The sequence below is a fragment of the Melanerpes formicivorus genome, unplaced genomic scaffold (genome assembly GCF_026170545.1).
Source record: "Melanerpes formicivorus ecotype bairdi unplaced genomic scaffold, bMelFor1.0.p_v2 SCAF_177, whole genome shotgun sequence".
In the NCBI taxonomy this organism is placed as follows: Eukaryota; Metazoa; Chordata; class Aves; order Piciformes; family Picidae; genus Melanerpes; species Melanerpes formicivorus.
The window spans coordinates 197633-211844 of NW_027142529.1; the positions used below are offsets into that span (position 1 = coordinate 197633).

At 43.0% G+C, this 14212-nt stretch overlaps 2 pseudogenes; one reads left to right on the forward strand and one right to left on the reverse strand.

The window, feature by feature from the left end:
• The window catches only part of LOC137457381 (zinc finger protein 585A-like), a 285768-nt pseudogene that overhangs the window by 94563 nt on the left and 176993 nt on the right, over positions 1-14212 (forward strand).
• Positions 4481-14212, reverse strand: part of LOC137457376 (spermatogenesis-associated protein 16-like) — a 39292-nt pseudogene continuing 29560 nt past the window's right edge.

Genomic DNA, 14212 nt, shown 5'->3' on the forward strand with positions numbered 1-14212 from the left:
TACTGTTGGATATGTTCCCAGCTACCTGAGAATCCAGCACACAGGTTTCCTTTGATAGGGACAGTCTTTCCTGATGTAACAGAAGTACAAAAAGCATTCCAAAAGCCCAGCAACTTGAGGATTGTACTGAGATTCCACAATCTCAGTTAAGGGGGAGATTACAATTTGAAGAACCCTTGGCTGTAGATATGCCTGTACCTTGTACCCAGCGATGTTGGGAGACAACTGTAGGCAGGAATAAAGGGGAAATAGGACTGACCCTGGATGTGGGAATGTAATTTTTATAGGACAGCAATCAAAGTGATCACAATTTATTAGTTAGGAAGAAGGAAATATGGGGAGCCATGATCAGACCAGAAAGAAAGAACACATACCTAAAGGATGGCTGATACCGATTGGGTCAGGATGGTATTGGATATGTGGTAAAAATGCTTATAAGGTATTACCCTTAGGCGGGTAAGGAAGATGTGCAATAGGACTGGCCTATCCTCATATCTTTATAGTAAATCAGCCACAGGAATTACTCAGGAGCTTTGCAAGAAGAACCAAGAGGGGAGCAAATCCACTACCAACCAGGCATAGCAAGTGTCATAGTTTTGCTAGGAGGTTTCTACCTTGGCTTGGGGTTAGTGAACTTGAAGAAGCGATGGTAAATTTTTCTGCTACAGCTGAAATTGTGATGAATGCAAGCAGAGACGCAACAAAAGCTCAACAGCTTGAAGTCAATAGTCTCTCAAAAGTAGCGACTGAAAATAGGTTGGTTTTGGGTTTCTTACATGTTGTATGTGTAGTCATAAATGTAAGCTGTTGTAGTTATGTTAATCTGTAGTTCTGTTAAGCGATTGTAGATCACAATCAAATATTACATCAAGTTTCTTTGGATGATACTTCTTGTGGATTTAAAGAAACATGGGATAAGTTAACTTCTTGCTTATCGAATATGAGTTGCTTTAAACAATTGTTTGTAATACCTGCTGGAATAATTGTAATACTGATCTGTGTAATTCATTGTAATTGTTGTTTTAAAATGGTAAGACCTTTAGGTAAAATTGTTTATGCCAGTAAGTTACAAGCAGATGGTTATGATCTGAAGGTGATCAAAATAGAGGAACTTAATTATGATCCAATTAAGAAGGTTCTGAAATATCTGGAAATTTTCACACAAATCAATGGTGACAAAAAGAAAATGGGGGATTGGGATGAATATACTGGTGATTTGTGTTAAAATTATAAGACTTAGAGTGCACTGGGATTAAGGGTCAGGATCTTGTGAGGCCTGTTTAGAGGGTAAAGGGAAAGAAACCTATCTTGCAGACTTGCAAGGATGCTGTCTGGTTAATTGGAGACATCACGGCTGAGAAGGAGCTGTCTTAAAGATAAACATTCAGAACTAGGAATTTGTTTTCTTCAGATAAGAAGCCTGCACAGTTGGGCATGCGTGAAAGTGGATGCTCTGACCCTTACCACACTGAATGTAGGGAGAAGGGATTTGACCACCTATTCTAAGACTCATTATCATATGCCTGCCTTCTATTTAGCATAAGTTTGCTTATGTAGATGATGTAACTATATAAGATGAAGAAAACTATTGTAAGGTTGCTTTTTGGGTGAAGTTTTGTACCCTCACATGCCCAACCGGTTGCTTTGCTTGCTTTTATTGCTTTTATTGCCTTTTTACGATCTTTTAGTGCCAATAAATCTGTTACCAAAAACTTTTACCTGGAGTCATCTATAACAACAGATAAATCATTTCTGTGACCAAAAACCCCTAAAGAAATAAATCTTTGCTGGAGAGAAACAATCCCCCATCAGTCATTTGGAAACCAGTCTTTAAAAGAGAAATGACCTAGCAGTGGTACTCCTATGGAGTGGGCTCAGATACGTCCTTGTGTGTGGGTCTAAAATAGACACAGCCACCAAGAGCCAGACTGTTTTTAATGTGCCCTTAACAAGTAAGAGGATGAGGAGTGAAGTACAACTTCTAGTAATGTTCCCTAAATAAGGGAGCCCGTGGTGTATGTCATCACCAAGAAAAAGGCTGGCTGAGGGGCCAGACATTCATTAGTCAGAAATTCCTTCCAAAGGCAGGTGGTGGGATAATTTCTGTAAAGCTTGTGGTTTAGAAACTGCTGCATGGAGGAAGCATCAGAAATCCCAGTCCTCCTCCCATCTCTTCCATGTTTAGCCAGCCAAATTATTAATGGATTAAAGCTGACTCTCAGAGAGGCCTGAATGCAGGACTGAGTCTGCTCCATGGGCCTGGGAATCTATGCATTCCAGAAGGGTATGTTTGTAAAACAGCAACACCCCTTCCCGTGGCAGAGGCTCCTTTCATGTTTGCTTTGTGTTCTGCAGCTGGTTTCATCTCCTGACACCTGCTTTAGTCGGTGGCTTTCTGGAGGCTAAAGGACACTGTGGCCAGGTGCTGGCCTAGATGTTTTCAACACCTTCCAGATGGATTTGGGCTCTGGCCTCTCTCTCTTTCAGTGATGTATTGATCTGCAGCATAAGGCAGGTTTCCTGCCCTCCATGTTATCTGCAAAGTGAAATGTCACATCTTGTCTCAGATCTGGGGCTCTCGCCAAGCTCCACAACAAGAACAGTTCATCTTCCTTGGTGTGCTTGGATCAGCTTGTTCATGTTACACAGCCAAGAGGTTTTCAATGGCAGTGCTGCTTTTCTGTTCACAGATTCATAGAATGGTTTGGATTGGAAGGGACCTTGAAGATTATCTAGTTCCATCCCCCCTGCCATGGGCATGGACACCTTCCACTAGAGCAGGTTGCTCAAGACCCTGTTCAACCTGGCCTTGAATGCTTCCAGGGAGGGGGCAGGTGATGTTCCTAAACATCACCTCTTCCCAGTGCACTTCATTCTTTTTTCATCATTCTAGGTCAAAAATACTTTGGTTTGCATTCAATGTTGCAGAATTGTAAGCCAGCTTGCATCAAATTCAGTGTATTTGCTTAAGAGCTTGATGATTTACCAAGCTGTGTGTTGACTGTGACTTGATGATCCGTGGGGAGCAGTCTGTCTGATTGAGTGTGTGTCTGCTCATCAAAGATGGATGATTGCCACTATGTGTCATGAAACTTCATCTGACAAAACCAACTCCCTAGCAAAATAATGCTGTCTCCAAAGGGCAATAATTCTTTGCTTTCCTGTCCCATATGTTTCAGGAGCTCAGAGCAGCTCAGATATTCTGGGGAAGATTTCTTTATACTTCTTCTGTTAACAATGAACAAAGGACCATCAAAGCTTTTGCCAGCTCTCTCTTAGTTGTCAAAAGTCTTTTGTGAGAGCCTAGGAAAATGGTCTCTAACTGCATAAAATCTGTAGGATTTAGACTCCTATCTATGATCACTAATGGGAATTAAGGGGCTAAATACCTTTGGGGTCTTGGATTTTTTGAATGAAATCTTAGGTCTGGGGGATGAATTTTTCCTTTCCCTCTTTTGTTTTAAAGTCACCCTTGAGTGAGGAAAGGGAATGAACTAAATGCTGGTTTCATGGGGTGAAGTTATCTTCCTGCAAAGTAAACCCAGTGCAAAAAGGAGATGGCAGTCTTGGAAGAGACCATGGGTATCAGCTGGGGATGCCTGCCTCTGCTGAGGTGATCTCTGTTGAAAAGTTGGTGCTGCTTTGCTCATTGATGAAGGGTCTCAGGGGATCTGAGCACCTGTGCTTCCTGGAAGACCAAAGCAGTGTAAGATGTGCCTAGATGACAGACTGCTGCTGTGGGAGTGGAAGATGAGTTGTTCATCCTTAACAGGTGGGTTTCCTGATGTGCTTTGTGGTGTGCTTCCTGGTGCTCTTCCTGGTGTGCTTTGTGGTGGGCTTCCAGATCTGCCCAGGAGAAGGCAGGGGCAAATCCTTTCCTCCCTGCAGTGTTTGTGCATCTTTAGAAAAAAACAACCCATGACTAGCTAGTAGAGGGAAACAATCATAGGGAGATGATGAGAGTGGAGGACTTCAAAATCTTAACCATGGAGCAACAGTTGGGCTCCTTTCTCCTTTCTCTCTCTTTTGTCATAGCATCATGTTTCTCAGACTTGTCGTTACCACAGCCATAAGGTGCAGGATGCCACTTTGTACCTCTAGGTTGCACCAGTAGCCGAAGTGTAAGGCATGAAGCTGGACAGAAGGCACTATGAGGCTGAATTCCTCCTTACAGAGGATGGATGGATCCCTGTTCTTGGGCAATAATCAAGCCAAGGGGATTTTGTAGAGTTTGGATGTAGAATATTCTCAGAGCAGAAAATAAAGACCCTTCCTGCCAGGGTGTTCCTAGTTAAAGAAACAAGACAAATAAACCTGACCAAAACATTTATTCCAACCAGTTCAAACTAATGACAAGCAAAGTAACTTCCTAACTATATCCTAAGGGGGGGGGGGGGGGGGGGGGGGGGAGGGGGAACCTAAAGTGGAAAGGGGTTTTTCTTAACCTATCTACCTAATACCTATGGTTGGAATCCTCTTCATAACTCTATACCAATTTCCTAACTATATCCTACTGGCGGGGGGGGGGGGGGAGAACCTAAAGGGGGAAAGGGGGTTTTCATAACATTTCCCGGTCTCTCAGTTTGCTGTAAACGTTGAACCTTCTTTCTTCTTTCTTCTGGCTTTGTTCTTGATGTTGTTGTCTTCCACTTCATGTCAGTAGCCTTCAGTGACTCCAATCTGCAGTTAGAAAGAAGTGGTGTCAGAAGCTCGTCCCTTCTCTCTAGTGAAGCTTCAAACATTTTGGCAATGAATTTCTTTCCAAACTAACTGTGACTAAAAATAAGCTGTCCTGGGTGGACAATTGCATTTCCATCTGGTTGCTCTTGTTTCCTTCACTCTCAGTCTGCCTGAATCAGAGCCACTAATACTATTTTCCTTTTGCACCTGCACTTTTCTGACTTCATTACATGTTAGATGTTACACATGAGACTTCCACCCCTGTTCCAGAAAATTCCTGTTCCTTTCCCATCCTTTGCTTTCCTTTTTCACAACGGCTCCAGGCATTCATGAAGCATGTATCTGCATCACAGCCCCAGAAAGAGAACAAATTAGGAACCAGTGTCCTTCTAGTAATTCAGGAATAGCCAAGATCGATACAAGAGAGCACACCAAAACACAGCAACTTTTGAAGCCTGCATGCTCTGAGAACAAGAGCAGTTCCCAGTGGCTGTGGCATGGGCTTGGATGACTTTACAAGACATTACAAAGTCATTTACATCAAGTAACTGTTGTAGCAGCCAGCACAATACTACTCAGCAACACATCCACTTTCCAGCGACATCCTATGAATCTCCCTCCTTGCTCCTCTGGCTGACCGAAAGCCTAGCAAGTCTCTGGCCCTTTTCCATGGCTTGGTTTTCAATGAAGAGATAATGTCAGTGGAAGAGCACAGTTCATCAGAGAGTGTTCCCCTGTCACTGCAGAAGGCAGAGATGTAGTAAGCAGAGGTGAACTGCTGGAAATCTATGTGCCTGGCTAAAAGATTATAGAATAGGTCAGGCTAATTTTACTTCATTTCATATTCACATCTATTACTGCAGCTTTTGTTACATCCTTATCCTTATGTAAGTTACATCTGTTCTTTGATCCACTCATCCATGTTTGCTCTGCTTTCAGATTGATGAAACAGGCATTCCACTGAGCTCAGCAAAGGATGGGCATAATAACTTATCTAAATGCCAAAGTATGTGATGCCCTTGAGGTAAACTCCAATGTGAAGGCTTTATGAAGTGTTTCACATGTGGAAGTGTAGGGAAGTGTTTATTTGCCAGCTCCTGTCTTTCCTTTGGCTGTTCAGATGATGTTAAGAGGATCCTGTGAAACTGCCATGGAAGCCTTAGGGGCTAAGCGGAGGACAGAAGTAGAACCACATTATTGTCTGCATAGGGGCAGCAGAGCCATACTGGCACTTGCACTTACAGAGTCTCTCTATGGATGTCAAACATTTCTGGTTGATAGGCTCTAGACTATTTAGTTAATGAAATGCCTCTCACTATAACATTGTGAAGCTTTATTAATTAATTGATTCTTAGGAGATAGCAAAGTAGTGTCTTTGTTTTTTTTTTACTGTTTTATTTTCTTCTCTTACAAGCTTGTAGAGAAGTAAAGGCCCTGTGGAGCAGAAGGGAAGCTTTCCTGCCCTGTTATGTATCTGAGGTACTCTAAACCCCTTTGCCTCTCTGCAGCTGCTATACAGTCCTGCAGTGGCCATGCAGAGACCTGGCTCCATGAGTTATTCAGGGTCAAGCTTTATTGCCAGTCCCAGCAGTCATGTTCATGCCAGATGTCATCACCATCATCTACAACTCTATGAATAAACCAGCTAGTCAATATGGCCAGGGCTAGCTGTTATGGTAGTGTCCCCATCTGCTTAAGACCCAGGGGCTGGACTGAGTTTTGTGGGGTCAAGAAGAGTCACCAGATGAGCTCTTCTGAACCTCTCTTGCAAGTTTCCTGTTCATTGCTGCTGAGTTCTGTGCACCAGAGGTCACTGCTCAAACCACTGGGCTAAATCAGTCTCGCTAAGTAATTCACTGGTGTGAAGACTTAAGCCTTTCTAAAAGAAAGGCTCTGATGTACTTTCCCATAACATTATCTTCTGACTAACTCAGGAGGGTTTCCCATTCATAAGGGTCGTTTCAGAAAAGTCCATTCTCATTTAATGCTGCCTGTGTGATATTTAAGTACCCTTGTGGCTCAACAAGTAACACAACTTGGACAGAGCCAGTAGCTAAAAATACTGTTCCTAAGCCCTAGTATGGTGCCTTGAATCCTCTGTGAGCCAAGCAGCCTGGCCACCAGCAAGTTCAGCTTGGGAATTAGGGACAATTACAAGCCTGTTTGTAGGAATGTCCATGTTTCTTAAGCAGACTGGGACTCAGTCCCTCTGTTACCTGCTTCATAGGTCTTGTACCCAGACATGTTTCCTCAACTTGCTAATGCCAAGCTCACATTTTATCCAGGGTACTGCAAGCAAAAGTGTCAGTAAAATCCTGCAGAAGAAGGATTTTGAGAGACTAACCTGGTGCTTTTTTCCTGCCCCTGAGGTATTCTTCAAGGATTTCTAGTACCCTGGATCTCCTTTGGGTACAACCTCTATAGAAGGGTATTTCTTAATCTCCCAAGGTAATCTAGGCTCTCCTTGGTCAGGTAATATTGAGAAAGACATCTTCTGTGCACTGATGTTCTCATTGCTCCAGCTAATGACAAGGTCATTTTTCATCTCTTTGTATTTAAAGCTTCCAGAAATAATTAGCCCCTCTGATGAACTACTTTGCTTCAAAACATACATTTGTCAGTGAATTGGATGAGCAGCACAGCACCCAAACCAATGGAAACTACACACATATTACTGCTTTGTCACTGCTGGAAATGCACAACGGCCCAGATTCATTTAAAACTAATTTGATAAGCCATCCACTGCAACACAAGGAAGTGTTTGTGTGTCAGGCCTTGTGCCTTTCTGTGGCAGAGCTCAGCCTGAATGAATTTTTTTCTGGCTGTCTCCAGAAAATACAACTCTGCCAACAGTGGCTTGCACTGCCAATTCTGACAGACCCTTTAACCATGTGGAGAACAGGCACTGCTGTAATTCCACTGCATTCCAGTTCAAACTTGAGTGCTTTCATGAGGTGCAACAGCTGTTTCGATTGCAAAAGCCAAACTCCATTGGTGGTAGTGTAGCTGTCAGCTTTCCGGAGTTCTTCATTTACAGCTGCTTGTATAAACTCCTTTATGGTCTTTTGTTTTTTGCTTTCCAATATATGTAAATTAATTCAATAGCAAAATTACAAAGAACCACCTTGTAGCTAGGCCTGGGTGATGGTTCTTTGAGGGCTCCTACAATCAGCATTCTGTGCCGAGCGAACTGTGAAATCCTGAACTTACCCACATGGTTCTAGCACAAGTGACATGTGGTAATCCACACCACATCAGTTTTTAGTCAGCAGATTTAGTCCTCTTTAGTACTGTGTTAGAGCTCTTGAACCCAGTGTGACATTCTTAATTACAGCTGATTAAAAACCACCAAACCCCACAATGCAAACCAACAAGAAATCCAACAGAGAAACCCCAGAACTCCCTGAGTGTTTTCCTGTCTTCTCTATTTAAAAAGCCTTTGTTCCTAAGAACATGCTGACTGTGCTGAAATTAAATGTTGGGGAAAAAAGTAAAGTACAAAAGAAATATTTGATGATGGTTTTCATTTCTTTGTTCTAATACAATAATAATAAGACTACAGTTCTATTATGAAACAAAAGGGAGTGCTGTTGGGAACAGGATGCCTCAGCTCAAATGGTTGTCTGAAAGGCAAAACTATGTTCAGAATGCCAACAAATTTTGAAGCCCCAAATTGTGCAACAGAAGAGTGTAGATTTCAATGCATTTCAGTAACTTTTAGTCCCAACTGTTTAATTCTGCAGAGATTCTGTCCATTTTTAAATGCTGTTAGTCTTGATATCTATCAAGACTACATTGAAAGTATCTAGAGAAATGAATCCATGCAAATGCACCAAAAGAAAATACTTTGTTCTACTGAATTTACAATGAAATATCAGCCACTGTTGAAACTGGGGGGAGCTTTTTGCATGTATCTGGTTATCAATGTTTGCTCTATCTGGCAGGAAATATTTAGGTAATTGTATAAATATCTATCATTCATATCATATGCAGTGTTTGTGTTGCAAAAGATTCTCATACGATCTGTAGGCAGGTGTGAGAGATTTAGAGACTGTCCTGGGCAATGTAAAAGAGGTGTGAATATTTATCCTGCCCTTCCCTCATGAGCATTTGAAAGAGCTGAAATGCTCTTTTGTCTATAATTTTGTGCACTTAGGTCTTGGTTACTTTCTGTACATCCTGTACTTGGCAAACTTTATTAAGAGCCACTGATCTCACAGCTAGCTGAGGCAATACACCTGCTCAGACTTTCTCTCAGAGGAGATGCCTTCTGGAAATTTACTTCAAATAACTTGGAAACAGGGACTCTGAAAGCACCTTGCCCCTCAACCTCTGTGACTTCTTTCAGACATACCCATCCTAGTTACACTGACTTAGTGCAGCTGGGATTTGGGTTTTCAGTATCTCTCTGTCAAACCCAAATCCCAAAGAGGGACAATTTCAAGTCCCACCAGTGCAAGAACTCAAGCCCTTTCTATTCTCCAGCCTCCCACTGCAGCCACAACTCAGAGTGAGTGTGTGTCATTCTGGATCTGATGGAGCCATAAGACACAGGGTAAGGCCAAGGCCTTGGACCATTAGTACCATTATCCCTTCCTGGGGATGCGTTGCTACCCCTTTTCTCTCCAGTAGCTGAATGTCGGTGGTGTGAGTGCCCAGAGCTGTGATTCATTCTGGTTTGGAAGACTTTGTCCAAACCTAACACTGCTATTGCATCCCAGCCTGCCCCACTCTTCATTAGGTCGAGCCAGATTCATCAGCAGAAAGAACCAAAACAAGATGCCCTATGCTTCACAAATCCTTTAAGAAGTCAATTGCCCAGCTGCTGTGCAGAGACTCCAGAAAGGCATTTGCATGTCTTTTACCTCTCTCATCACCAAAGCCTCAGCTGAGCTCTACTAAGAGACTTCACTTATTGGACTGAATTTTATTCCCTAACAACTCCCCCTCTCCCTGCACTTAGCACAATAGTCCCTATGATAAAGATGGAAGAGAAATATGATTATCAACCACAAATTCAGCCTTTGAGGTTGGGGATATTTTTTGTATTAGGTAACCACAGGAGACTATTAATATGAACAAAGATCAACCCTAGATGCTAAAGCAAATAGTAAGTATCTATCTGTGGCTAGTGCCTGAGCTCTAACAGAGTTGAAGGCACACAGTCAGCTTTCAAATGGCACCTGCTTTCTTTTCTACCTTTTGAACAGGTATGACTCAGGGGGACATTTACTCCCCAAGGAACAATATACTCTTCTACCCTTTGCTGCAAGTTGTTACCTTCTGAATTTCCTTCCACACACGTTGGTTATCAGTGTTTCCTCTGAGGGTGTCCGTGGCCTCTGCCATTAGCAACTCCAGCTGCAGTACCAAGATAAAAATGATCACTGTGGAATTCACACCCAAATAACTTCTCTAAATACACAGATTAAAACCTCATTAAAAGATCATTTGTACACTGATGATTTTATTACTCATCTGTTACACAATGAGCACTGCCACCTCATCTTTGCTTCAGCCATGACTCTGTGTTATTGTGGATAGAAAATACTTAACAATGGGGGGAAAAATCCTCTGGAAATTCTGTATTTAAGCCTAAATGTTTTTAATGCAGTAAATGTTTATACTTTGGAAAGGAAGGCTTGGCTTGTAAAGAACAAAGGGTCCATATTTCATTCTTTAGCTGTCTGGGATATTCTGTGTTGTACAGGAATGCTTTTTAGTATTTTCTCCTGGAGTAAGCATGGGTGTTGTGATTCTGACCTTATGGAGATGGTGGGGCTGCCTCTGTGGCATCCTTTGAGACACAGGGAATCCCATCAGTGTATCCCAGTGCTGCACATGTTTCATCCTGCCTAGACCCCAATTAAATGAGGAGAGTAACAGGTAGGCTGAACAAGTGAGAATCTTTCACTTGCTCCCTGGATGGTTTGGGTGTGTAGATCCAACAAGCAGCAATGTTTTGTGCTCGCTGCAGTTGGAGTGTGCTAGGGACAGAGTCCCTGCTGGCGTTAAGAGCAGCCTGTGCCGTGCAGGCTGGTGCCACTGGGAAAGGTAAAGCCCCTTAATCCCTCCCTGGTGAAGTCCCTCTGCAAGTTCTTGATTGCAGTCATGTGCCTTAACCCTCTGATTCCTGAAGTTCTTAAAATATTCCAGCTACCAAAGAACCTGAGCCTCCATTGCACACAGAGACTAAAGAGGTGTTTCAGAAGAGGATGACAGGACTAAGACAAAGAAATGCATGCTGAATTAATACATTTTGATGCTCTGGGTGAGGTAACTGGTGGAGATTTTGTGCATTTATTCTTTTAAAAGCCATTTTCTATCTTGGGCTCAGTAAACAATACCTATGTGTTTTGTTGAAAGATTTACAATCTGTCACTCAAACCTCCCAGCACAGATCCTTGTTCTGCCCAGTCCTACCCTTAAGAGACTGAAGACCTTTGTCTTGCGTGGCCTGGAGCCTCCAAAAACTCTTTCCAGGGAGGTCAGGCTTATGATTACTACATGACAAGATACAGGCAGCGGTGTCATAGCCTTGTGCCTTATGTGTGATGTACTGAAACTATTGTACCCTGGAGAAAAACCTACCACTGAAATATGGACCAGTAACTCCAGACCCTTTAGCCAGCCTTGAAATGTAGACCTGCTGAAGTTTAACACTAGAAAATGTGCATCAAAAGGAGAATGTCTTTTAATAACACAGTTTCTCTGCAGTGTCGTTTCCCCTTATCTCGAGCCCAGACTTCAAAGTCTGGCAACCACCTCCTGCAGTTGCAGGCCGCTGCTCGCCTTCCCTAAAGCAAGCTGCTGTGAAGCTTTAGTTCTGCAGAGCTTAGGAGCTTTGCAGGACTGCAAACAAATGTCAAGGGACCAGCTTGAGGAAAACCAAGAGTCTTCGGTGAGCTGAAGTTGGATCACACCAATTGGACTGCATTTAAATGCAGAGACTGCCGAGGGACTTTTTTTTCTGTCTGGAATGCTTCGAATTTGCATGTACGTGAGCTTCCTCCCTCCCTCCCCCAGCTGAAAACCCAGCAGCCTGGTGGAAGAAGAGCCATACAGGACTTTCTGATGGCAGCTTATTGATATACTGGCAAGCTATTAATGACTTTAGTCTTGCAACAGCCCTGCTAGCATCATTGCCTTTGCTTTACAAAGGGAAAACAAAGGCATAGCAGGTAGATGGGTTTATTCAGAGACAGGGAGTATGTTGTAGACACAGCCAGGAAAGAAAAGCTTTCCTCTCCTTCCCCTCCTCTCCTCAGCTTTGTCTAGATTTGGCCTGTTTGCTGCAGGTGGCTTCTGATGTTAGCTATCCTAAAGTAGTATGATCTGAATAATTGCAATCATTCTTACAGACTGACTTGCGGACGTTTGGGGGAAAAGAAGAGGTTTTAAAAATATGCCTACAGATGAGTCATGCTGGTTCTATACAAATCATCCTTGCAGGTGATTAGCACCTCCTCTGACAAGGCACTGCAGGAGGACTTTAAAACTACTTCAGGTCTGCACATTGGAAAAATGACTTCCAGAGCAAACTGCAGCACAGTGTTCTGCCCCATCCCTTCCCTGGCTCCCTGCCTCCGAAAGCCAAAACCAGGGTGAAGAAATCAATACTTACCAGTTGGGTATCCTCCTGACTGAGGTCCTGCAGGTAGGGGATGGTGGCTGCCTCAGCCATCACTTGCTCAAGCAGCTGGGCCTGTTCCTCGAGGTGCTGCATGCGGCCAAAGAGGCTGGCCTGCTGCAGCTTCTCTACTGCTCGTGAGCATGGGCAGCGCTTGTCCTGTTTGGTCACAAACGCAAGTCAGTTAGAAGAGAGTCATGGAAAACACAATCATCCCTGGAGTCCCTAATGCCTTGAGGCTTATCATCATACATCTATTTGTGCTGGTAATACTACACACAATATGGCATTCAGCACCTTTAAGATAAAGCTGCTGACAATTTTTAGAGGGGGAAAACAAAAATACTTTCTCGCCACAATCTCTCTAGTGGCACCAGAAAAATAAATACATAGTCATAATAGATGTGAAGGGGAGACAGGAGAGAACAAACATGAATGCAATTGTTTCAGTTGGAAATGGCTTTTCCATAATCCCCTCTGTTCAATATTACCTGACTTTTATGGATTGCTTTGAAAGTTTCAGCCAAGAGGCTGAGGAGACAGTGCAGTGTGTCAGCTCATGGTTTGTTTGCAGACTAGGCAAATCCATAGTGTTCCAATACATAACCTCAGGGGACTAAAATCTGCAGAGGTGGTCTCTGATCCTCCAGGCAGCTAGGCACATGGCAAATGTTAAGCATGTGAACAGAGAGACTCAGCCAAGTGCCTGCATAAAATCTCAGCACCTGCTGAAGGCTTTGATGGATGGCAGCCTTACCACCGTCTTTTCAAAAGCCTTCTGATGCCACAAATGCAAATCAGCTCCCTGCTGAGATTTGCAAAGGCAATTAGGCCTAGATTCCCGACCAGATGTAGCCGCTGCCTATCTGAATGCTCAGCCCTTCAGAGTGAAATTTCCATTCACCTAATCAGGGGTTTGAATGGATTGAAGTGCCTGAAATGCCAAGAACTGGCATCAATTTTCAATACCGCTTCTAGTATTTTTAGCAGACCTTTGTTCTGACAGTCACATATGGTGGCATGCTGATGCTGCCATTTACATACACTGCCAGGTCAGTGACTCTAGGTCCAATCACATATTGAACAGGGGGACAGGAAAGTTCTGAATGACATTTATTTTTCTATAATGTGCCCCAATATGGTTGTAACAGATTGGAAGGTTATTTCACATACTTCACTACACAGGGATCAGAATCTAAATAACTAGAAATGCTTCAAACAGCAATTATTAACTCTTGCAGGAGACTCTGGTGGTGTGTGTAGTGTACTTCAGGTATTACATCTAGTGAGTAGCTTCGGTGGTTACGTGAAGTAGGGATTTAATATCAGAGGCCATAAAGATTTGAGAAAATTGCTTGCAAAGTGATCTTAAACACACTGGGTACATGGTTAAATAATTAGAGCTACTTTAAAAAGTATCTAAAATCCATTAGAACTCTACCTAATGAATTCACTGAGCACTTCTGGACAGAGAAGGAACACGTGCAGAATGAATTACCCACCCAAAAGTACACATGGTTCACACACGCACTGGCTTCTGCCACCACACACACTGCACCCCAGAACCTGAGGTTTATACTCACAATTAACTTGGTGCTTCTTATGAAATCCATTGCTGGCATGACCTTCTGCCCAATGACTTTCCAGTATCTCTCTGCTTCTTTGCCCTTGAGAGTATTGAAAAGTGCTTTCTGGTCTAGGAAATGAAATCACAGAATCACATCATTAACTAGGTTGGAAAAGACCTTTGAGATCATCAAGTCCAATCTATTACCTAACACCATCTACTCAGCTAAGCCATGGCATCAAGTGTCTCATCCAGTCTTTTTTAAAACCACTTCCAGGGATGGTGACTCCACCACCTCCCTGGGCAGCTCATAATGTCAGGCATTAGTGCCAGCT